This window comes from Protopterus annectens, chromosome 13.part0 (assembly GCF_019279795.1).
Source record: "Protopterus annectens isolate FY-2018-M chromosome 13.part0, PAN1.0, whole genome shotgun sequence".
Lineage (NCBI taxonomy): Eukaryota > Metazoa > Chordata > Ceratodontiformes > Protopteridae > Protopterus > Protopterus annectens.
Genome location: NC_056747.1, coordinates 725,649,584 through 725,674,202, shown reverse-complemented (window position 1 = coordinate 725,674,202; position 24,619 = coordinate 725,649,584).

The following is a 24,619-nucleotide window of genomic DNA, read 5'->3' as shown; positions in this document are numbered from 1 at the left end:
AGAATAGGCATGTAGGAGCCTGTTTAAACACCTGTAAGCTTGTTTGCTGGTGTGCGTTTTAACCGAATAAGCAGATTCTAGTCAGTCTCAGCATGCGTGCACGTGTTAGCCACTGTGAGCGTGTTTGCTCATATGCGTCACTCCCCTGAGGAAGCAGAAGGGAAAAAGGAAGCATGGGAAATAGTAGGAAGCTAGCAGGGATTACTGGCAGAGCTAGCAGGTGAAAACAATCAGAAGAAGGCAATTACACAGGCAGAGCAGTAGCCCAGCCCAGCACTTAAAACTCTGCAAACAACAGTGCAGAATGTCTCTCAAGAGACACTGCAACAGAGGAGTAAGCTATTAGAAGTGAAAACTGAAAAAGCTTCACTCAGACCAAAAATGCTAGGGGCTGCCAAAGCTGTTATGAGACGTATGCAACTTGCTGAGGGTGGTGACTGCAAATGCTGCTGGACAACCCACAGTGAGGAGACAGAGAAGAGTGTACAGGCCCAGGGTCACCTGCCAGGGGTTACATGAGCTGGAGATAGTGGAGCTATAGAGTGGACAGAGACCTCCTGCAGCAAATTGTTGAGCTGTGCAGGCCACGCCTCACAATCAACCAACAGAGGGGAATCCATCCCAGTGGAAAGCAAGGTATGTGTTGGCCTAAGAATACTAGCAACAGGTACCTTCCAGAGACCAACTGGTGATATGATGGGGATAGCACAGGCATCAGCATCCAGGGTACTGCACCAGTTCCTGGATGCCATGTCAGCACATGTCGGTGAGCATGTATATTTCCCAATTCCCGTGAGGAATTGGCCAGCAATATGTGTCTCTTCCAGCAAATTGCAGAATACCCTGAGGAAGTGGGTGCAATAGACTGCATGCATATATGCATCAAAGCACCAGCTGGTGAGCGTGGTAGGGCCTACATTAACCGCAAGGGCTTCCCCTCCATCAACTGCCAGGTTGTGTGTGATGCCCAGGGCATAATAATGAATGTGTGTGCTGGCTGCCCTGGAAGCTACCATGATTCCCATATCTGGCATCTGACGTAGCTGTACCAGACATTTGCCAATGGGGACATCCCACATGGTCACTTAGTGGGGGATGCTGGCTATGCACTGCAGCCGTGGCTGATGACACCCATCAGAAATGCACACACCTGAACAAGAACGCCATAATGAGGCACACGCACAAACATGAAATGTAATCGAGCATGTGTTTGGGCTGCTCAAGTCACGGTTCCGGTGCCTGGACACATCTGGTGGAGCCTTGCAGTACTCACCAACTACATGTACCAAATTGTCATGGTATGTGCTATGCTACATAATAAGATTCTGCGAAAACAGCTGCAGCAGGACCAGCATAGGGCTGGGCCAAACAGCCCCCCACCATTGCCAAGCCAATCACAGGAAGAGCGTGACTCGGAGGAGGAACAACCTGAGCCTGCCCCAGTAGGCAGAAGGAGGCGTGCCCAGTATTCCTTGGCCTTGGCAAGGTGGTAACGCATAGCACATACACTGGCTCAGTAGGAACCCTGGAAATGATACCTCTCTGACTCACACATATAGTAAAAGGGATGCCTAAGTTGACACAACCTGCTTTCAAACATGTACAGGGAGTGTAGTATGTGCATCCAACATAGACAGCCCTGCAGCACCACCTGAGGCATGATTGCCATGTGTTAAGCAATGTAACACCATGTAGTATATGCAAACTTGATGACCCTGACTAAAATCCTACCCTCACCAAGCATGATGCCACACTATGAAGACGAGATGATCAATTACAATAATTGGCTTAAGTACTGCTGTTAGTCAAAGGGGATCTAATGCGTGCCAGCCTGGGATGACATGCTGAGCAAGACACGATGCTCCACCTGCTAGGGATGGCATGCACCTATCAGTCGTGGCCTTTTGGATACTGGCAAAGGCTGTTGTCACCCCCACCGTGCCTTGAATAGGTAAGGCTCAAAACAAAAACCCACCTCCATGGGTATCACAAGGGATAAGAACCTAGACATAATGCTACCCAATGCCAGAAGTCTAAACTGCAAGATGCATGCAGTCTAAACTCCCCTCAGCATGGAGAATATTGATATCTGTTCTGTAATAGAAAACTGGGTCAAGGCTCACAAGAGCACCCTAACACTACCAGGATATACCTCATACCGTGCTTTACAGCCCCAAAACATGGAACAAACTACAAAAGGAGGGTGACTAGCAATAATTGTCAAGGATAACCACACCCCCATGTTGGTACCACAACAAGCAGCAGCATGGACTTTCCATGGTCAAGTAACAGTGGCTAAAACTGCCTTCCAGTTTGTAGCCTGCTACAGCCTACCCTCCTAGCCAGGAACTGCACTTGGCCTACGTTGGAACACATGGAAATATCAAGCTCTCCAAACAACATTATATTGGGTGACTGAAAATACTCAAACATAGACAGAGCATTATTCCAGCTCCAACACCCTAGGTCAAAGGTTCCTAGAATCCATAAACCAAAATGCTCAGGAACAACATACCACTCCCACAAGAGGGGTAAGCATACTGGATGTGATAATCAGCAACATGGGTACTCTATGGCCAGATGAGAAGTGTATCCCTCACTGGTAAGATCAGACCATAGAGTAATCACACTGGATATTCATATCCTGACCACAGTCCCCGGCCAGAAAACCACAGTGAAAAACATGTGTAAAGGAAATGTTGCACTCCTCCAAACTGATGTGGAATCCATTAAAGGCCCTGTGCCTCTGGAAAATATGGGCCACACCTCAGAACCCTTTATAAATGCATTCTATGAACACTTTCAGGAATGCATGGATTATGCAATCCCAAATAAAACCAAGGCCCAATACCATACACGCAGGCATCTGGCATGGTGGACCCCAGCCATTACCAAACCATGCAAGAGAATGAGGAAGCTACTACATGATAGAGCAAACCCAAAAAGGGAAGTAATCTCTGATCAGTATTATGGCAATAAAATATGGCCATTCATAAAATCCACTAAGGCCAGCTACAACAAGTTGAATCTGTGAATCTTGGGCAATGTTACACCTGCCCCATGTACACAGACAACCCCTCCTCCCCAAGAAATACAAATATATGAGAGAGATGCAACCATTTATCCAAACTGGAGGCTGAGCTCTCTCAACTCAGTACTGTCAAAACTAGTCAGGAGGAGAAGGTAACCACACACACCACAAACCCAGTCTCACAAAGACCTATCACAACTGCAAACCAAAGACAAACACACAAAAACATTCCTGGAGGCTCTAATTAAAAACCCACCAAATCAACAGAGGCCTCCAAAGCAGACACCCAAGCAACCACTACCTCCAAACATAGCACATGCAACACATAGTACACAAAGTCGCTGTGCCAAACAGTCACAGCCCGTAAGGACAAACAACATGCGTGATACACTTGTAATAGGTGACTACATAGTCAGACACACTGATGTCCCGCTCACCAGACTGAACAAGGAAAAGGGTACAGTAAGCTGCCTGTAGGCTGCTACAATCCGCCACAACACAAGCACGCAGGTCACTCCAAAGCAAGTACAAATATGACTCAGTCATTGTCCATGCTGGTGTGAATGACCTGAGACGTACCTCCCTGGACTACATGAAAAGAGACATAGAGGAGCTCTCCGATTATGTAGGCCAGGCCAGTATGACTGACCCTGAGCAGCATCCTACCCTCACCAAGAATTATGCCACAGCACAAACACAGAATGATCAGCTTTAACAATTGGCTCAATTACTGGTGTCATTCCAAGGGGATCCAATGTCTGTCTGCTTGGGATGTCATGCTTGACAAGCCATGCTGCTTTGCCAGGGATGGCTTGCACCTGTCACCCCTGGGCGTCTGGATATTGGCTAAGGCTCTTGCCACCTCCATAGTGCCTTTTGTAGGCAAGGCTGAAAAGACAAACCCACCTCCCTAGAAAACATAGGTGGAAAAAACTTAAGGGTAATGCTGCTCAATGCCAGAAGTCTAAACCTCAAGATGCACGCTCTCGAGGCCCTTCCCAGTATGGAGAACATCGATGTCTGTGCAGTGACGGAAACCTGCATCAAGGCTCCTGAGAGCACCCCAGCACTACCAGGTTATACCTCATATCATGCTTTTTGGCCCCAAAACCTGGACCAAACCACAAAAGGAGGGGGAGTATCCATATTCAGCAAAGATACCCACGGGTCCAGGTTACTGACAATGCACGAAGCATCAGAGACCATCCATGTGCAACTAACCATAGGCAAAACTGCTGTACAGTTTGCAGCATGCTACAGACCACCCTCTCAAACCCAGGAACCCCACTCAGCCTTCCTGAAGACACTGGAGAGTATGAATGTCTCTCCAAATACCAAACAAGGTACTCACAAATTACCACATAGGTGGTAATCCATTACGTATGGAAGAAGTAATCAGGGACCTAGGGACACAAGTGGACAGTAACCTCTCATGTGACACTCACATTGCCAACGTGGCAGGAATCCAAACCGATATGTGGACAGTGTTAATACTACACACTATCCTCAGCATCATACACATTTTTTGTTTAATTTTTATGGAAGTCAGCTGGGGAGGGCTGTACCCTATAGTTGAAGTGAATTGGATCACTACAACTGTTCTTTTTGCTCTATAGTTGCAAGTGTATTTGATTACTATGACAGATTTCACCACTTTTGGCAATCACACGTGAGAAGTGATTTCCAAAGCGTGGTGAAATGGGGGGAGTCTATTCATTTATGCACAAAAGCAAAGGGCATTTATATGAGTTATGCAAAAGTCATTGATAAGGCTGTTTTAGAGGAGAGGGAGTGTGGCCATTGAAGGGAGATGATCTGTGGACTTGCTTAACTTGTCTCTCCTTACCCAGGAATGGTTTCACCCCACAGAATGGTTATATTAGTTGGGGAGTGTAGGGGATGCAGCCTCTCACAACACTCAGCAAAGACTTTACATAATCCTATGAGAGATAGTGGAATCAGTTAGAAAGACAAAATATGCAAAGGAGTTGTACCAAATTGTTACAAGTAACCAATGCCAGGTTCATGTGTACATGTTCAAGAGTGAGCGGTTGAAATAAACAGCACTCATTTCTTTTACTTTCCTCACAATCACACAAAGGTGTAAATATAATGTGGATGCCATTATGAGCTGAAATGTTGTACTGTGGCTGTTGCTTTGTTTTCTTCTCAGCACGGCATTAGAAGTATACAGAATGTGGGTGTCATTTGTGGAGGGAATATGATGTATGAAAGTAAACAGTAGTCACCTCTGAATATAGATACATGTTTTGGAAGGGTAGTATCTGTTTTAGAGTAAAAAGGCCATTATATTTATGTGATTCCTTCCAAGTCAGAAGTACTGTACCTTTTCATCAGGAGCACATTCTACTGGGACAGTATGCATGCATTTTGTATCAAAGTACCTTAACAGAAGTCCATGATTTTATTCTGAATTGTCTTCAGGGAACTGAAATATGGCCGTCCTCTTGAACACAACAGTCTGAACAATATGCTTGGTTTCTACTTGGAGCTCTGCACAAAAGGCCAGGGACAACTGTTTTATTAGCAAACAGTTATAGAATCCTTCCTGATTGACTGTTGACATGGTTTATTTTGGGGGGATGTCAAAGTGTCATATCGCTGTTATATTTGACTCTTTCGAAGTCAAAATTAGTGTACCCTATCAGAAGATGGACAGTTCATTGTATGTTTTGTACCAAATATCTTATTAAAAGTCTTTCATAAGATTTTCATTAAGTCTTTGTTGAACTGACATATGGCCTTTTATATACATCTGGTAAAAAAATAAATAAAGCAAACAGCTGCAAACCACTCGGCAATTTATTAAAACAAACTGATACACAAAACAAGAAGCGAGTCCTTTCATCCTTACAGAGGGCTTTTTCAAAATTATAAACTTTCAGGTTGCTTGTGACCTTTAAAAACTCCCTTTGACCAATCCCCTTCCAGGAATCAACCTCAGCACTTCCTACCCAATTAAAACTGAAAAACAAATTTCATCCACTTAAAGGAGACAAGTCTGTTATAAATGCACAATGAAAATGGTAACAGAATAAAGTACATCATATACGTCCAGTAAGAATAACTGTACAAACATAAGACAATTCATCATGGGTACTCAAGAGTAAACATTCAAATATGAATTACAATATAACAGCTGTATGCTTCAATTCTCTGACAATTGAAATGGAAACAGTGTTTTATAGGTTTTACTATGGTAAGGTTGAAGTGGGTTCGGTCGCACCCACTTCAGTCGAAGTCCAAAGGCCAAACGGCGACACTGTCGAAGTACGAACCTCTCCCCTATTTCGACGCATGTTAAAGCCCGTTCCAAGGTCGAAGTTGTCATATTTTGACAATGTCAGAATTCAACACTGTCGTTTTCAGGGATATGGTTCTATGATCCTATCATTCGATGGGGTCTGGTTCAACCTTACCATAGTAAACAGTTTTATAGTTGTATATAAATATGGAGTTAAACCACGAATGTAATCTGTTTAAAGAACACTAAGATTTGAACTATTTATGAATTGTAGCAACATGCATTTCAGCATGTAAGTGACTCTTTCTTATGCATATTGTTACAAATTGCTGTGCACTCTGGTTTTGCAATTAAACACCGAGAAGAGGTCATTGTAACAGTGAATTTTAACATTTGATGATGCCTATCTTATTTATATCTTTTCCCAGTCAAATATTGTAGAACCAGTGGCAAACCAATGCAGTTCTTGTGCTGTTTAGGTACTGATGAAGGTTGTTATAAGGTTCTGTTAGATATTAAATTGTGTTTCTACAGTTCTTCAAACAAGTATTCACCACAGGGGACAGTCTTTGCGGTAGGCAAAAAAGCTGCATTTATTGTTAAACAGTGACTGTATTACCACAACAGCATTCAAACAGCCTAGCTTTCCCAAAGATCCCACAGTATAAAATATATAGGGCAGGATTCATGATGGCTTGCATGGAGTCTTTGAGTAGTGTAAGACTCCATGCAGCCATCGCGATCCAGGAACAGCCTGAATGTGCGTAAGAGAGTTAAAAGCGACTCTTACACGGACAGGGCGTGGATATGCTAATTACCTCACTTGCAGCCGAAAGGCATGCAAATGAGGTAATTTTGCGATCCAGGAAGCAAAAACCTGCCCGTGTAAGAGCCATGTTATCTGCAGAAATGTACTCAGTTGATAACTGAGTACCGTTCTGCAAATAACACAATGGAGCCTTGTCAGCTCCAAATAAAGGTTGCAAATGTCCCAGGCAGCATGCCAATGGCCAAATATGTGGCCACTGGCAACGTACCCCGATGCAAACATAAAATAAAAAAATTTTTTTTCAGTGATCGCCGATGTTTAAACGTAGCACAGCACCGCGCAAACGGGCTGCACTATAAAAAAACAGAAAAATAAAAAATCAAACCCACATTTATGGAAAGCATGAATTTACAATGGAAGGGAATAGCAGGCTAAAAACAACATGGCCACCGAGTAGGGGTTGCTAAGGGGGGAAGCTGAGTGTAAGACATGTAACTAAGCATTAGTAGGCAATCCTATGTAAATGAGTGGTAGGATAGTGAATCGTACTGTTACATTGGAAATGAGCACATTCCGTGCAGTGTAGGAGTAGGATAAGGGGGAGTAACAGAGTAGGAGATAGGTGACATCACAGGGGGGAAATGTATGAAAGGAATGCAGCTCATTGGAGCACAGTGGCATGTGAAAGCTGTCAGTCACACATCATGGAAAGAGGAGTGTCAACAAGTAGGCATGGGAAAGCCAAGAAATGGAAGGTGTGCACTATGGATAACACCAAAGTTTCTTGCAGGGCGTGCATGCTGGTAGGCACGAGTAAGCTAGAGTGCACGCGTGTAAGTGTGAGCACGCGTGTTTAAGGCAGAATAGGCATGTAGGAGCCTGTTTAAACACCTGTAAGCTTGTTTGCGCTGGTGTGCGCGCGTTTTAACCCGAATAAGCAGATTCTAGTCAGTCTCAGCATGCGTGCACACGTGTTAGCCACTGTGAACGTGTTTTCGCTCATATGCGCGTCACTCCCCCCTGAGGAAACAGAAGGGAAAAAGGAAGCATGGGAAATAGTAGGAAGCTAGCAGGGATTACTGGCAGAGCTAGCAGGTGAAAACAATCAGAAGAAGGCAATTACACAGGCAGAGCAGTAGCCCAGCCCAGCACTTAAAACTCTGCAAACAACAGTGCAGAATGTCTCTCTCAAGAGACACTGCAACAGAGGAGTAAGCTATTAGAAGTGAAAACTGAAAAAGCTTCACTCAGACCAAAAATGCTAGGGGCTGCCAAAGCTGTTATGAGACGTATGCAACTTGCTGAGGGTGGTGACTGCAAATGCTGCTGGACAACCCACAGTGAGGAGACAGAGAAGAGTGTACAGGCCCAGGGTCACCTACCAGGGGTTACATGAGCTGGAGATAGTGGAGCGCTATAGAGTGGACAGAGACCTCCTGCAGCAAATTGTTGAGCTGTGCAGGCCACGCCTCACACACCGAACCAACAGAGGGGAACCCATCCCAGTGGAAAGCAAGGTATGTGTTGGCCTAAGAATACTAGCAACAGGTACCTTCCAGAGACCAACTGGTGATATGATGGGGATAGCACAGGCATCAGCATCCAGGGTACTGCACCAGTTCCTGGATGCCATGTCAGCACATGTCGGTGAGCATGTATATTTCCCCAATTCCCGTGAGGTATTGGCCAGCAATATGCGTCTCTTCCAGCAAATAGCAGAATACCCTGAGGTAGTGGGTGCAATAGACTGCATGCATATATGCATCAAAGCACCAGCCGGTGAGCGTGGTAGGGCCTACATTAACCGCAAGGGCTTCCCCTCCATCAACTGCCAGGTTGTGTGTGATGCCCAGGGCATAATAATGAATGTGTGTGCTGGCTGCCCTGGAAGCTACCATGATTCCCATATCTGGCATCTGACGCAGCTGTACCAGACATTTGCCAATGGGGACATCCCACATGGTCACTTAGTGGGGGATGCTGGCTATGCACTGCAGCCGTGGCTGATGACACCCATCAGAAATGCACACACCTGAACAAGAACGCCATAATGAGGCACACGCACAAACATGAAATGTAATCGAGCATGTGTTTGGGCTGCTCAAGTCACGGTTCCGGTGCCTGGACACATCTGGTGGAGCCTTGCAGTACTCACCAACTACATGTACCAAATTGTCATGGTATGTGCTATGCTACATAATAAGATTCTGCGAAAACAGCTGCAGCAGGACCAGCATAGGGCTGGGCCAAACAGCCCCCCACCATTGCCAAGCCAATCACAGGAAGAGCGTGACTCGGAGGAGGAACAACCTGAGCCTGCCCCAGTAGGCAGAAGGAGGCGTGCCCAGTATTCCTTGGCCTTGGCAAGGTGGTAACGCATAGCACATACACTGGCTCAGTAGGAACCCTGGAAATGATACCTCTCTCTGACTCACACATATAGTAAAAGGGATGCCTAAGTTGACACAACCTGCTTTCAAACATGTACAGGGAGTGTAGTATGTGCATCCAACATAGACAGCCCTGCAGCACCACCTGAGGCATGATTGCCATGTGTTAAGCAATGTAACACCATGTAGTATATGCAAACTTGATGACCCTGACTAAAATCCTACCCTCACCAAGCATGATGCCACACTATGAAGACGAGATGATCAATTACAATAATTGGCTTAAGTACTGCTGTTAGTCAAAGGGGATCTAATGTGCCAGCCTGGGATGACATGCTGAGCAAGACACGATGCTCCACCTGCTAGGGATGGCATGCACCTATCAGTCGTGGCCTTTTGGATACTGGCAAAGGCTGTTGTCACCCCACCGTGCCTTGAATAGGTAAGGCTCAAAACAAAAACCCACCTCCATGGGTATCACAAGGGATAAGAACCTAGACATAATGCTACCCAATGCCAGAAGTCTAAACTGCAAGATGCATGCAGTCTAAACTCCCCTCAGCATGGAGAATATTGATATCTGTTCTGTAATAGAAAACTGGGTCAAGGCTCACAAGAGCACCCTAACACTACCAGGATATACCTCATACCGTGCTTTACAGCCCCAAAACATGGAACAAACTACAAAAGGAGGGTGACTAGCAATAATTGTCAAGGATAACCACACCCCCATGTTGGTACCACAACAAGCAGCAGCATGGACTTTCCATGGTCAAGTAACAGTGGCTAAAACTGCCTTCCAGTTTGTAGCCTGCTACAGCCTACCCTCCTAACGCCAGGAACTGCACTTGGCCTACGTTGGAACACATGGAAATATCAAGCTCTCCAAACAACATTATATTGGGTGACTGAAAATACTCAAACATAGACAGAGCATTATTCCAGCTCCAACACCCTAGGTCAAAGGTTCCTAGAATCCATAAACCAAAATGCTCAGGAACAACATACCACTCCCACAAGAGGGGTAAGCATACTGGATGTGATAATCAGCAACATGGGTACTCTATGGCCAGATGAGAAGTGTATCCCTCACTGGTAAGATCAGACCATAGAGTAATCACACTGGATATTCATATCCTGACCACAGTCCCCGGCCAGAAAACCACAGTGAAAACATGTGTAAAGGAAATGTTGCACTCCTCCAAACTGATGTGGAATCCATTAAAGGCCCTGTGCCTCTGGAAAATATGGGCCACACCTCAGAACCCTTTATAAATGCATTCTATGAACACTTTCAGGAATGCATGGATTATGCAATCCCAAATAAAACCAAGGCCCAATACCATACACGCAGGCATCTGGCATGGTGGACCCCAGCCATTACCAAACCATGCAAGAGAATGAGGAAGCTACTACATGATAGAGCAAACCCAAAAAGGGAAGTAATCTCTGATCAGTATTATGGCAATAAAATATGGCCATTCATAAAATCCACTAAGGCCAGCTACAACAAGTTGAATCTGTGAATCTTGGGCAATGTTACACCTGCCCCATGTACACAGACAACCCCCTCCTCCCCCCAAGAAATACAAATATATGAGAGAGATGCAACCATTTATCCAAACTGGAGGCTGAGCTCTCTCAACTCAGTACTGTCAAAACTAGTCAGGAGGAGAAGGTAACCACACACACCACAAACCCAGTCTCACAAAGACCTATCACAACTGCAAACCAAAGACAAACACACAAAAACATTCCTGGAGGCTCTAATTAAAAACCCACCAAATCAACAGAGGCCTCCAAAGCAGACACCCAAGCAACCACTACCTCCAAACATAGCACATGCAACACATAGTACACAAAGTCGCTGTGCCAAACAGTCACAGCCCGTAAGGACAAACAACATGCGTGATACACTTGTAATAGGTGACTACATAGTCAGACACACTGATGTCCCGCTCACCAGACTGAACAAGGAAAAGGGTACAGTAAGCTGCCTGTAGGCTGCTACAATCCGCCACAACACAAGCACGCAGGTCACTCCAAAGCAAGTACAAATATGACTCAGTCATTGTCCATGCTGGTGTGAATGACCTGAGACGTACCTCCCTGGACTACATGAAAAGAGACATAGAGGAGCTCTCCGATTATGTAGGCCAGGCCAGTATGACTGACCCTGAGCAGCATCCTACCCTCACCAAGAATTATGCCACAGCACAAACACAGAATGATCAGCTTTAACAATTGGCTCAATTACTGGTGTCATTCCAAGGGGATCCAATGTCTGTCTGCTTGGGATGTCATGCTTGACAAGCCATGCTGCTTTGCCAGGGATGGCTTGCACCTGTCACCCCTGGGCGTCTGGATATTGGCTAAGGCTCTTGCCACCTCCATAGTGCCTTTTGTAGGCAAGGCTGAAAAGACAAACCCACCTCCCTAGAAAACATAGGTGGAAAAAACTTAAGGGTAATGCTGCTCAATGCCAGAAGTCTAAACCTCAAGATGCACGCTCGAGGCCCTTCCCAGTATGGAGAACATCGATGTCTGTGCAGTGACGGAAACCTGCATCAAGGCTCCTGAGAGCACCCCAGCACTACCAGGTTATACCTCATATCATGCTTTTTGGCCCCAAAACCTGGACCAAACCACAAAAGGAGGGGGAGTATCCATATTCAGCAAAGATACCCACGGGTCCAGGTTACTGACAATGCACGAAGCATCAGAGACCATCCATGTGCAACTAACCATAGGCAAAACTGCTGTACAGTTTGCAGCATGCTACAGACCACCCTCTCAAACCCAGGAACCCCACTCAGCCTTCCTGAAGACACTGGAGAGTATGAATGTCTCTCCAAATACCAAACAAGGTACTCACAAATTACCACATAGGTGGTAATCCATTACGTATGGAAGAAGTAATCAGGGACCTAGGGACACAAGTGGACAGTAACCTCTCATGTGACACTCACATTGCCAACGTGGCTAGGAAGACCTTTTATATTGGCCACCTTATCATGAAAGGATTCATATCTACATCAAGAGAGGTCATTGTGCCCCTATACTCTTCTCTTATCAGGCCCATAAATGAGTACAGTGCCCCATTTGAGATGTACCTTACCCGACACCTGCAACAGTTAGAAAGACCTCAAAAGTACCTCACCAAGAGGATATAGGGTCTCAAACATTTGTCATATGCTACCTGGCTGATGACACCCCAGCTGTATGCAGTCACATACTACCTAATCAGAGGCAATGTATGCCCGATGTACAAGGCCATGTCTAATACAGAATTAATGGACATGCTCCACCTCAGAAAATCCAAATCCATCAGAGCCGCGAGAGATGTCAACCTCAACACATAAATAAATAGGATGTGCTGGAGGGACAGATACATAACCCAGAGGCTCCCTACACTCTGGAACAGAATCACACTCCATGTTAGGCAGAGCCCCTCACTGACTCTCTTCAACAGGAATCTTGCCAAGTGGATGGGAGATCGTAGATTTACACTGGGGGTCTCCACTGTGTCAGGTCTAGACAGAGGCACAGTAAAGTAAACTATAAATGGGCATAATATTCACACAGCAAGGGGTGGCGAAAGCCACACACACTCTGGCTAGGCTTATAAATGCCCTAGGGCAGATAGCCTAGTATGAACCTATGAAGATACAAATTGTACAGGACACTAAGGATAATCACAAGGCTTTCTTAATGGTAGGAACCTTGTTGGAAATTCAGATATGCTCTGAATTACCAAATATTACAAAATACACCAAACCCACACACATTGCCAACATCCAACCTGAGAGGTTCAGTGCAAACTCCCCCTCCCACAAAATGCCAAATATCTATCCCAGCAGAGTGCTGGCCCCCTGACATTGCAGATGCTGAGGTAACAGCCAGCATCTTCAAAACACACAGCATCAATGGTACGAGATGGTGTCCTGGGCTGTGACCAACATGAACTCCAAGAAGAATGGAACGCCAAATAACACTACTGCTCAATTTTAGCCTTACCACAGGATATGTACCCAAAGAGCAGTGTACAGCAACAGTGGTCCCTCTCCACAAAGGTGGTGCCTGAATGGATACTGCAAATTATCACCCCAGAATCCTGACAAGCTTGGTCTGCAGAGCTATGGAAAGGATCATCATGGACCTCAGAAATAAAGATATTGGGGACCTACAGACACTGGACCCTACCCAGAGTGGCTTTCTTAAGGGCAGATCCTGCCCCTTAAACATGTTTGACTCATTTGAAACAGTCATCAAGGCCATTTATGAGGGGAATGTGGTCTACACAGCCTATCTGGACCTTGCAAAAGCCTTCCATACAATACCCCACGTGTTCATTATAGATAAGCTCACCAGCTTAAATATAAACCCCTATGTCAGTAGATGGGTTGCAAACCAGCCCAAGGACAGAACTGACATGGTCAGAAATGCTGCAGCCATGTCAGACTACAAACCAGCTACAACTGGCATCCCACAAGGCTCAGTCCTGGGACCTCCCTTGTTTGGTATATATTTCCCATAGGTACAGGCCAACATGGAAGGACTGTGTCTGAACAAGTTTGCAGAGGACTACAAACTGGGCACCATATCTGACCCTCCAGCTGACACAAGCATCCTACAAAAGGGCCACATAGAAACAGACAACTGGTGCCAGAGCCATGTCATCAAGCTAATTGCAGAAAAGTGTATAGTCATCCCCTGTTCATAAACAGTAAGTGCCCACCAATTACCACATAGGTGTTAACCCATTAAGTACTTTAGAAGTAATAAGAGACATGGGGACACAAGTTGATAGATATCTTGCATTTGACAACCATGTGGCTGTAGTGGTTACAGAAACATACCATATACCCACCTAATCATGAAGGTAGTCAGATCTAGATCAGGGGAGGTCATCGTGCCTCTTCAGTCATCCTTCATCAGCCTCACAATTGAGTACAATGGCCGCTGTGGGATGTACCTCAGCAGACACCTCAATCAACTGGAAAGACCCCAAATGTACCTCACCAGGAGGATCAAAGAGCTCGAACAGATGCCATGTGTTGCCTGATTAAACAAACTGCAGCTCCACACAGTGCCATACTGCCTGCCAGAGGCAATCTGTGCCTGATGTATAAAGCCATGTCCAAGCTGGAATCAATGAACATGCTGCACCTTGTACAATCTGAATGCCACTGAGCTATGCACATGAGAGACCTGAACCCCAGCACTGACATACATAGGACATGCTGTAGTGATTGATCCATAACCCAGAAGCTCCCTCCACTCTTGAGTAAACTCCCAGTACAGGTTAGCCAGAGAGTCCCTCATTGACTCTCCTCAAGAGGAATCTTGATGAGTGGATGGGAGATGGTAGGTTTACCCTGGGTATCACTGTTATGTCACGGGTAGACAGAGGCACAGTATACCAACCTTGAAATATGTCATGGCAAAATCCAGTTACAATGTGTGTTGAAGGACAAACACACTCTGACTAGCAGTAGAAATGGCCTAGGGCACATCGCTAGTGTTTGTCAATGTCCACCCAAGTTGCGGAATACACTACCAATGTTGGACAAGCCTGGTTTAAGTAGTCCATATCTGAACAAAATGCAACATGGTCATATGTGCACAACTGGCCCTTAACCAGTCTGGTGTGCTCACTATGAATATTTAAAGCAGTGATAGGACTGAAACCCAGGATACTGTCCACCACAGTGAAAGTACTGAACCAGTACACTATACAATATTACAGTGTTTGATCAGTATGAAAGGATGTTGACAACTGTATGCAAACTATCCCATGGAAACCCTGCAGGCACAGTATAATCCCTGTTGGGTTCAGACACAAAGCAGTTGGGCAGTAAGTACACAACATGACTCCCAACACACAACTATAAATGTGAAATATAGTTGAAGTTCACACACAACCACAAATGTGGTGGACTGCAGATTTCAACATATGGAAAGCTCACACTGGGCATGCTCGCACACTTTGATAAATGAGACATATGTCAGGCAACAAGCCATGGAAAGCCTGAACTGGGCATGCTCACACACTTAGGCCGTGTCTCAGTTTAGCAGTTGACCACACATATCTGGTATTTGTATGTGTTAATCCAGGAACCAAACACAATACAGCAATCTGCCCAGTGTACACAGTTAAATGATTACAGAGACATAAGTTAAATAGTGGATCCCTCTCGTATTCAAACATCTTCCACAGATACACAAGTTGTTCATAGAAACAGGGAAAGCTATGGCAATAAAGACCTGCAAACAGTTTATCAGCAACAAATATTGTGCATCTGAAAATTAAACATATGGGTGTAGAGGTCAATACTAGGCTGTTTGCACTAGGGAATACAAGCTTAGCCAGAGTGTGCTTGGCGTCTGCCTCCCCAGTACAGTAGGCTACTGAGCCTCTGTAAAGTAGGTCACAGAAGGCACCGTTTGCCTCCAAGCAGGGACACAGTGGAGATCCCAGGGGTTGAATTTGCAATGTCACATCCATGTGACTGGTGTTTGTGAGGACTTATAACAGTAATTGGGCGTCAATTACAGACTGAGGGGAGCCTTATCTGCAGTGTCTGGACAATTTCACTGTCAACACTTTGACGTGATGAGTTTGAGGGATTGAAATGTCGTGCCAATACTGTTCAGAGACGTCCTCCCTCTGTGGGATATTGCTCTGTAATGTATTAGCTCCCTCCTTCTGTTGTACAGCTTATATATGGCTGGTGTACACCAGACAGGTCTCCTGTTGTGGAAGAGTCTTGGGTTTATTTGGGATAGCATGATCAATGCAAACCTTCCAGATGCTCATAGAATGCAATTGTCAAGGAATATGCAGAGTGGCCTGTATAATCCCCCAGCATGGGTCCTTTGAAGTCTTCCACCCCAGTCTTCACAAGTGCAAAGTCTGCTTTTGATAAATACTTTGTTTGCAGTGACTTCCTTGCCTGGGGTGGGGATGGGATATGGATGTCCAGGGAAAGTTGGGTATGGTCAGATATTAACAATGGTGGTCTACCTCTGGTGTGGAACAGATTCCCCATGTTGCAGATGGTCAGGTCCAATATGTATTCCCCCTTGTGGCTGTGGTGAGTGGTCCTGCCATAGCACATGGATTCACAAATTGTAATGGCTGTAGGATGATGTTGTTGAGGCCTGAGTAGTTCCTCCACACAATATACCTGTACCTGACGTTAACCACTGTAATGGTGTATGTGAACACCTTCATATCCTACACTGTTCCCAGGGAAGCAAAGTGTGTGTCCTGGATATGGGAGGGGTGGTCTGAACTGGTTGTGTTGTGTGTTACAGGTCCTGTGGTCACAAAGCATGGTATAAAACATAACCTGGCAGTGCTGATGTGCATATCTGACCCTGAAGTAGGCGGCTGTTGATGCATATATATGCTATCCCCCTAACTGACAGATAGTAATAGATGTACATACTTCTTTATAAATAATTATGTCAGCACCCTATAAATACTGCAGGAGAAGAACAGGTACCCAGTAATTCAAATAGCATGCTCTGCTAATGCGTCTTTCTCAAGTGTCATAATATAGTTAGGTAGGGGTTTGAATCCTGCAAATGCTGAGTGTGTGTGTGTGTGTGTGTTTGGGTGAGGGGGGTTAGTGTGTGTGCAATTGTGTGAAAGAAATGTCCCTTTTGGCAACTAGAAGAACACACTACATGGTGCACATTCCTCTTTCTAAACACTGATGATGTCAGCACCCTATAAGTACAGCAGAAGAAGGGAAGCCTCCCAGTAATGGAAATAGCGTGCTCTGCTAATGCATCTCTCTCAAGTGACATAACATAGTTAGGTAGGGGTTTGAATCCTGCAAATGCTCAGTGTGCGTGTGTTTGGGTGAGAGGTGTTAGTGTGTGTGAAAGAAATGTCCCTCTTGACAACTAGAAGAACACACTACATGATGCATATTCCTCTTTCTAAACACTGATGATGTCAGCACCCTACAAGTATAGCAGGAGAAGGGAAACCTCCCAGTAATACGAATAGCGCGCTCTGTTAATGTGTCTCTCTCAAGTGTCATAACATAGTTAAGTAGGGGTTTGACTCCTGCAAATGCTCAGTGTGTGTGTTTGTGTAAGGGGGGGGGTTAGTGTGTGTGCAATTCTGTGTGAAAGAAATGTCCCTTTTGGCAACTAGAAGAACACACTACATGATGCACATTCCTCTAAACACTGATGATGTCAGCACCCTATAAGTATAGCAGGAGAAGGGAAACCTCCCAGTAATGCGAATAGCACGCTCCGCTAATGCGTCTTTCTCAAAGGTCATAACATAATTAGGCAGGGGTTTGAATACTGCAAATGCTCCGTGTTTGGGTGAGGGGGGTTAGTGTGTGTGCAATTCTGTGTGAAAGAAATGTCCCTTTTGGCAACTAGAAGAACACACTACATGATGCACATTCCTCTTTCTAAACACTGATGATGTCAGCACCGTATAAGTATAGCAGGAGAAGGGAAACCTCCCAATAATGCGAATAGCGCGCTCCGCTAATGCGTCTTTTTCGAAGGTCATAACATAGTTAGGCAGGGGTTTGAATACTGCAAATGCTCCGTGTTTGGGTGAGGGGGGTTAGTGTGTGTGCAATTCTGTGTGAAAGAAATGTCCCTTTTGGCAACTAGAGGAACACACTACAAGATGCACATTCCTCTTTCTAAACACTGATGATGTCAGCACCCTATAAGTATAGCAGGAGAAGGAAAACCTCCCAATAATGCGAATAGCGCGCTCCGCTAATGCGTCTTTTTCGAAGGTCATAACATAGTTAGGCAGGGGTTTGAATACTGCAAATGCTCCGTGTTTGGGTGAGGGGGGTTAGTGTGTGTGCAATTCTGTGTGAAAGAAATGTCCCTTTTGGCAACTAGAGGAACACACTACAAGATGCACATTCCTCTTTCTAAACACTGATGATGTCAGCACCCTATAAGTATAGCAGGAGAAGGAAAACCTACCAATAATGCAAATAGCGTGCTCTGCTAATGCATCTCTCTCAAGTGTCATAACATAGTTAGGTAGGGGTTTGAATCTTACAAATGCCAAGTGTGTTTTTGTCACACAGTTTGTCCATGTGTGTGGGGTGTTGCTCTTAATATTGTATGACATAGATTATATCAGTAATATCAATGCACACATGAGGTATGTGTGTGCCACAGACATATGTACCTGTGACCTTAAATAGTTCCCATATCTGAAGCCTGCCTCATGGGAATACATGGAATTTGCATTACACAACGTTATGACTGTGGTTTTCCGTGCAGGGGCTGCATTTGGTATGTGAATATACAGTGAGTAGTCTATGGTGTCATCTTACCAGCGAGGGATACACTTCTGGTCTGGAGCATATAGTCCACATGTTGGTGATGATCAGGTGCAGCATGTTTTCCCCTCTTGTGGGAGTGGTAACAAGTTGTTCCATAGCAATTGAGTGTATGGATTCTAGGAACCTTACACCTAGGGTGTTGGAGCTACAGTAATGCTCCCAGTCTATGTGTGGGTAAATGAAGCTGCCCAATATATTGTTGTTTGGAGACACCTGCAGATATTCATGTACTCTTAAGCAGGCCAAGTGGGTTACCTGGGTTTAGGAGGGTGGTCCGTAGAAGGCTATGAACTGGAAGTCAGTTTAACCCACTGTTAGTTGCATGTGGATGGTCTGTGATGCATCACACTGTGGCAACAACCTGCGGGTGTGGGTATAAATTCACAGGTTCATAGGTTCATACTAGGCTATCTGCCCTAGGGCATTTATAAGCCAAGCCAGAGTGTGTTTGTCTTTCACCACCTATTTTAGATTAATGTTGCTATGCCCTTTTCTGAGGTTAGTATACTGTGCCTCTGTCTAACATTGACACAGAAGTGATACCTGGGGTACACCTACAATCCCCCATCCACTCATCATGATTCCTCTTGAAGAGAGTCAATGAGGAACTCTGCCTAACCTGGACTGGGAATTTATTCCAGAGTGAAGGGAGCCTCTGGGTTATGAATCTGTCCCTCCAGCATGTCCTATTGATGTCAGTGCTGAGGTTCAAGTCTCTCGAGCGCAAAGCTCGATGGGAGTTTGATTTTCTGAGGTGCAGCATGTCCATTACTTCCGGGTTGGACATGGCATTATACGTCTGGCACAGATCGCCTCTGAGCAGGCGGTATGCCACTGAGTATGGAGTTATCTTAACCGGGCAGCATATGGCATCTGTTTGAGCCCTTTGATCCTCTTGGTGAGGTACTTTTGTGGTCTTTCCAGTTGCTGCAGGTGTCTGGTAAGGTAAATCCCAAAAGGGGCATTGTACTCAAGTATGGTCCTGATGAGGGATGAGTAAAGAGGCACAATGACCTCCCCTGATCTAGATGTGAATCCTGTCATGATTAGGTGGGCTATATAAAATGTTTTTCTAACCACTTTGGCCACGTGGCTATCAAATGAGAGATTGCTATCAACTTCGGTCCCCATGTCCCTAATTACTTCTTCTGTACGTAATGGATTACCACCTATGTGGTCATTTGTGGCCACTGTTTTTGCCAAAGGGGATGACTATACACTTTGTGGCATTTAGCTTGATGCCATGGCTCTGGCACCAGTTGTCTGTTTCTATGAGGCCCTTTTGGAGGATGGTTGTGTCGGCTGAAGAGTCAATTATAGTGCCCAGTTTGTGGTCATCCGCGAACTTGGTCAGCCACAGTCCTTCCATGTTGGCCTGTACCTCCAAGACATATATACCGAACAGGAGAGGTCCCAAGACTGAGCCTTGTGGGACACCACTTGTAACTTGGAGTCTGACATGGCTCCAGCAATTCTAACCATGTGGGTTCGGTCCTTGAGCCAGTTTGCAACCTATCTAGTAACATAGAGGGTGTATATTTAAGCTGGTGAGCTTATCTATAATGCCAGAGTGGGGTATTGTATTGCAGGCTTTTGCGAGGTCCAGGTCGGCTGTGTGGACCACCTTCCCCTTGTCAATGGCCTTGGTGACTGTTTCAAAGAAATCAACCAGGTGTAAGAGGCAGGATCTGCCCTTAAAGTCACACTTGGTAGGATCCAGTGTCTGTAGGTCCCCAATATCTATGTATGAGGTCCATGATGATCCTTTCCATAGCTTTGCAGACCAAGCTAGTCAGGCTTATGGGGCAATAGTTTCCAGGATCCGTTGAGGCACCACCTTTGTGGAGAGGGACCACTGTTGCTGTACGCCACTCTTTGGATACATAACCTGTGGTAAGGCTGATATTGAACAGTAGTTTTAGGTTTGGGTTTAGCTTACCTTGGAGTTCATGTAGGATGCAGCCCGGGACACAGTCTGGTCCCATTGATGCTGTGTTATTTGCTTTGGAGAGGGCAGCTCTTACCTGAGCATCTGAGATGTCAGGGGGGGGCAGCACTCTGCTGGGATAGATATTTGCCCTTCTGGTGGGGAGGGGGGGTTGCGTTGAACCTGTCAGCTAGGATGTTGGCAATGTCTGTGGGTTCGGAGTAGTCTTTTATCATTTTGGACTAATTCTGAGCATATCTGGAAATTCCCACCCAGGTTCCTAACATAACTAATGAAAGCCTTGTGATTATCCTTAGTGTCCTGTGCATTTCATCTCTCAAAGCTGTCCTTAGACGACTTTATGAGTGCCCGTAGTATTTTGCTAACACTGAACAGAGATGCCTCCCCTTTTTGGGGGGTTTCTCCATCATGTAGTAGCTTCCTCCTATTGTATAGTTTGGTTATGGCTGTGGTCCACCAGACAGGACGTCTGCCTTTGTAGGATTGGGTCTTGTTTTTATTTGGGATTGCATGATCCATGCATTCCTGACAGTGTTCATAGAATGCGTTTATAAAGGATTCTGTGGTCTGGGCCATATTTTCCACAGGCCCGGGGGCTTTGAAGGATTCCACCTCAGTTTTGAGGGGTGTGGAATTTGCTGTAGAGAAGGTTTACACTGTGGTTGTGTGGGCAGGGGGTGGGGTTGGGATGTGAATATCCAGTGAGATTAGTTTATGGTCTGATCTTACCAGTGAGGGGTACATTTCTGGTCTGGAGCATAGAGTCCCCATGTTGGTGAAGAACAGGTCCTGCATGTTTCCCCTTCTTGTGGGAGTGGTAACAAGTTGTTCCATAGCATTTGAGTGTATAAATGCTAGGAACCTTTGAGCTACGGTGTTGGAGCTAGAGTAATGCTCCCAGTCTATGTTTGGGTAGTTGCAGTCCACCAATATAATAGTGTTTGGAGAGACCTTCATATTTCCAGTGTTCTCAGGAAGGCCAAGTGTGGTTCCTGGGTTTGGGAGGGTGGTGTGTGCCAGGCTATGAACCGGAAGGCAGTTTTACCCACTGTTAGTTGCACATGGATAGTCTCTGATGCTTCGTGCTGTGCCACCAACCTGGAGGTGTGTGTATCTTTGATGAATATTAATACTCCCCCTCCTTTTCTGGTTCGATGCAGGTTTTGGGGCCAACAAGCATGGTATGAGGTATAACCTGGCAGTGCTGGGGTGCTTTTGGGAGCCTTGAACCAGGATTCTGTTACTGCACAGATATTGATGTTCTCCATGCTAAGGACAGTTTCCAGTGCATGCATCTTGAGGTTTACACTGCTGGCGTTGAGTAGCATTACTATTAGTTTCCTATCCCTTGTGATACCTATGGAGGTGGTTTTGTCTTTTGAGCCTTGCCTAAAAAAGGCACTATGGGGGTAGCTAGAGCCTTTGCTAATATCCGAAAGCCCATGGGTGACAGGTGCAAGCCATCCCTAGCAAAGCATCGTGGCTTGTTGAGCATGTCATCCCAGGCTGACAGGCATTGGATCCCCTTTGAATGACACCGAAACTTAAGCCAATTGTTGAAATTGATCATCTTGTCTTCATATTGTGGAATCATTCTTGGTGAGGGTAAGATGCTAATCAAGGTCAGGGTCATACCAGCCTGGGCCACATGCTCAGAGAACTCCTCTATGTCTCTTATCATGTAGTCCAGGGAGGTACGTCTCAGGTCATTCACACTGGCATGGACACTGACTGAGTCATATTTGTACATGCCTTGGAGTGACCTGTGTGCTTGTGTTATGTGGTGGATCATAGCGCCTGACAGGCATCTCACCGTGACCTTCTCCTTGTTCAGCCTGGTGAGCGGGATGTCAGTGTACCTGACGATAGAGGCACCTATTACAAGTGTATCAGGTGTGTTGTTTAGCCTTAAGGGCTGTGTTCGGCACACTGGCTTTGTGAGCTATGTGTTGCACGTGTTCTGTTCTGGGGTAGCGGTTGCTTGTGTGTCTTCTTTGGAGGTGTCTGCTGCTTAGGCAGAATTTTATTTAGAGACTCCGAGTATGTTTTCGTGTGTTTATGTGTTTGGATTGCTGTTGTGGTAGGTCTATGTGAGACTGGAATTGTAGTGACTGTGGTTTCCTTATCCTCCTGACAGGTTTCGCCAGTACTGAGTTGAGAGAGCTTAGCCTCCAGTTTGGCTATATGGTTGCATCTCTCACATGTGTTGGAATTTGTTGGGAGGAGGAGAGGGTTGTCTGTGTACATGAGGCAGTTGTAACATTGCCTCTAGATTCCCAGATTCAACAGCTGGACCGGAGAGGAGATTGACAACTGACCTTTGGACATGCTAGAATAGTATTGGGAATTCCTTTATAATTAACAAAAAAAAAAAGGGCCAATAGAGAACAAGGTACTCAAGGTGAGTTTGTGAGGGTGTAGTGCTTTTAATTTGTTAGTGCTGGCATATATAAATGCTTTAGTGAGCAAGTGCCAGGTAACTCAAATGCAATGTGTTACAGGTAACTTAAATGCAAAAATGACACACAGTAACTTTGTCAAGTGAAACAAGGAAATACGTACAGTAAGCAATGCAGATATCACTAGGGATCCACAGAGGCGCTGTAAAGCTGCATTTCAGGTGGAATTAGTGTTTCAGGGAAATAACAAGCAAACAAACATACAAACAAAGCTACATTCAGCAGGCCTGGATCTAGTCTATGCTACAGCAACAAAGGTGTACCAATTTCAGTAAGAAACAGTTAAAATATGCAGGCACTATAAGCCTTTAGCCAGAAATTCCCAGCTCAGACGGGCAGAGTCCAGCCTCTCCTCCCACAAGAGTGCAGACCATGAACCTTCTTAATGTAAAATAACTGGCCTGAAGCCCAAGTGCTTAAACCAGAGCTAATACACATTTAGAATAACAGACACTGAGCCCTCACTCAGCAGTTCCCAACTTAGTAGGATGTATGCTACCTGTCCTGCCACCACAGTATCCTTGACATTTAATGAGACTCACCCTCCTGTCATAGTTAGTTCTGTGTTTTGGTGCTGTCAAGCATGGTATGAGGTGTAACCTGGTAGTGCTAGGGTGTTCTTGTGAGTCTTGAACCTGTTGTCTATTACTGCACAGATATCAACATTCTCCATGCAGAGTAGAGTTTGGACTGCATGCATCTTGCGGTTTACATGTCCGGCATTGAGTATCATTACTTTCATTTTCTTATCCCCTGTGCTACCTATGTAGGTGGGTTTGTGTTTACATGTCCGGCATTGAGTGTCATTACTTCCATTTTCTTATCCCTTGTGCTACCTATGTAGGTGGCCTTCTGTTTACAGCCTTACCACCAGAATGCAAAGATGTGCAGACATTACACTATGGTAATTAATAGGGGTGTACAAAACAATACAATGACAATCATACTGTTAATGCATCAGGCATGCTGGGATATACCCACAATGATATCATTACACTGTACTGTTGACAACATGATAATATTACTACACTTCTATGTAGTCACCCTGTGCATCAGCACCATGTTAACCTGTTCCTGCATTGATGTTACAGATTGCAGGAGGTGGCACAGTTTCATCATATGCACAGGGTGTGTACTTGGTATGCCTGAGTCTGCCACTGATACAACCAATCGACATGTATGTGTGTGTGTGTGTGTGTGTGTGTGTGTGTGTGTGTGTTAGTGAGGGACAACAGTACAAGATGGGGCAATGTTGATGCAGTGTGTGCATGTATGGGTTAGCCCTAGGTGTTAGCATTATGCATGTGTGAATGCATGCACACAGTTCCACCTAGAGGCTGCCATATACGGGTGTTTGTGGACAGCCACAGACTGTACCTGCCAGGTCATACAGATCACTGTCTC